General features: G+C 42.4%; 1 protein-coding gene across 1 annotated transcript in view; it reads right to left on the minus strand.

Moving 5' to 3' along the window:
* Window positions 1–2,500, minus strand: part of LOC125285595 (thrombospondin type-1 domain-containing protein 7A-like) — a 122,523-nt gene that overhangs the window by 86,500 nt on the left and 33,523 nt on the right.

Consider the following 2,500-nt stretch of genomic DNA (forward strand, 5'->3'; position numbering starts at 1 on the left):
ATACACCCGCCCTAATCATCTATACACACCCCATACACCTGCCCTGCATTATAAACACAAGAGAGATAGAGAGTTTAATCAACTACACACAAGCCATACACCTGCCCTGCATTACACAACCCATACACCCGCCCTGCATTACACAACCCATACACCTGCCCTACATTATAAGCCTTTGAGAAAGAGAGAGAGTATTTAAACAACTATACACAATCCATACACCTGCATTATACGCCTTAGGGAGAGAGAGAGAGAGAGAGAGAGAGAGAGAGAGAAAGAGAGAGAGAGATTAATCATCTATACACAACCCATACACCTGCCCTGCATTACTCAACCCATACACCAGCCCTGCATTATAAACCTTAGAGGGAGAGAGAGAGAAAGAGAGAGAGGGAGAGAGAGAGAGTTTAATCAACTATACACAACCCATACACCTGCATTATAAGCCTCAGAGAGAGTGAGAGAGAGAGAGAGGGATTAATATGTTTAGCATGTTACTTGAGCCTACGAGTCCAAATTGAAAGAGTGAAAGAGAGAGAGTGAAAGAGAGAGAGAGAGAGAGAGATCGGGAGTAAAAAAGTAAAAGAGTGAGAGAGTGAGAGTGGTGGCCAAATGTACAAAACCATTTTCGCCTATTTGAGATGTTAATTCTTTACTATTAGCACCTTCAAATATGTGCGAACAGACTGCATGGCTCATGAGGATGATGGGAAGGCTGAGGGGAAAAGAGACACGGGAGGAGAACACACACACACACACATACTCTGAGAGAGAGGTCGAGGGAAAAGGAGATGACATGAGAGGAGAAGCGCTAACAGCGCTGGATTAGCTATTCTGCATCATGTATCCAAACTACAGGCGACGGCGCACGTCTTTTCTGTGGTGAAAATGTTCTGCCTTTTTACAGTTTATCTCGATCGTTTTGATACCTGTGTCAACTCTGACATCACGTTCTCAAAACAGTTAACACCCGTGTCTGAACAAAAGCACTCTGGACAAAATGACACATTTTGCTTGCAAAAGGCTGTTACTCTCTCAAAACATAAAACATGCAGCAAAAAAGCACATCTTGCCTTCAAACACTACAACTTGTTGCCAATTCAAAAACACTCTTTAATCAATCATTACACACTGGACAACAAAATGCAAAATCTAGTTCTCAAAATGAGCATTTTTGCTATGTCTGTTCTTTCTCATTTTTCTGGTCAGAAAAAACTGTGAAAAGACAAAATGTGCTAAATAAATTTAATTTATTAATAATTTAATTTATTCATTCCTCCCAAGATGTAACTGTCATTGTAAGACATACAGCAAACACCTAGTAAGATACTGTAAATGTCATTGAACTACAACTTTCATCGAAATAGACCTACAGTAAACACCTTTTGTACTGTTTTCTCCACCAAATAGGCCATACAGTACTTTGTCTAAATGTGCATTAGATCCATACTTGCAAATAGCAACACAGAACAGACATCTCTTATGTATAATGATTGATTGCTGATTGAAGAATTGTGCAAAGGAGTTTCACACAGGTGTATCAGAGATTCAGACTTATGCAAGGAATACCACCTGTGAAAAGATGTTTTCCTTTTGTTTAGCATGGGAAAACCAATAGAGTTTGGGGCTTTTGAATGACACCTGTGTTAACTGTTTTGCAAAAGGGTGTGAGAAATGTGTGAACCCAATGAAAATGTGTGAACACATTCGCAAGAGATGACTTCTGCTGTGCAAAGAAAGTAGTCATGAAGACCAAGTGGGTTCCAGTTTACTTAAGCAGGTAAAAGCAATCGAGAAAAACTGTAATACAGACAAACATATGGAGTACACATCTGCCACTGAGAGAGAGGAGAGAGAGATGAGGAGAGAGATGAGGAGAGAGAGATGAGGAGAGAGAGATGAGGAGAGAGATGAGGAGATGGAGAGAGATGAGGAGAGAGAGAGAGAGAGAGATGAGGAGAGATAGATGAGGAGAGAGAGATGAGGAGAGAGATGAGGAGAGAGAGATGAGGAGAGAGAGGGATGAAGAGAGAGAGGGATGAAGAGAGAGATGAGGAGAGAGATGAGGAGAGAGATGAGGAGAGAGAGGGATGAAGAGAGAGAGATGAGGAGAGAGAGGGATGAAGAGAGAGATGAGGAGAGAGAGGGATGAAGAGAGAGAGGGATGAACAGGGAAAACCAGCAGAAAAGAAGTGTGAAGGGAGGACAGGAAATCAGCAGGTCAGCAAGTGTGTGTGTGTGTGTGTGTGTGTGTGTGTGTGTGTGTGTGTGTGTATGTCAGAGTGGTCTCATTTACTGGGATTTATCCTCATTACTGGCCACCCATTTACTCAAGCCTGCTTTCACACACACACACACACACACACACACACACACACAAACACAAACACAGCATCATCCCTCACCTCCTCATCAGCGGAGGCAGCTCAACAGCAGGCAAAGTCTGTTCTTAAGTTTAGCTGATAACCCACAGTACCAGGCAGTGTGTATGTGCGTGTGC

Source organism: Alosa alosa, chromosome 20 (genome assembly GCF_017589495.1).
Source record: "Alosa alosa isolate M-15738 ecotype Scorff River chromosome 20, AALO_Geno_1.1, whole genome shotgun sequence".
NCBI lineage: Eukaryota > Metazoa > Chordata > Actinopteri > Clupeiformes > Clupeidae > Alosa > Alosa alosa.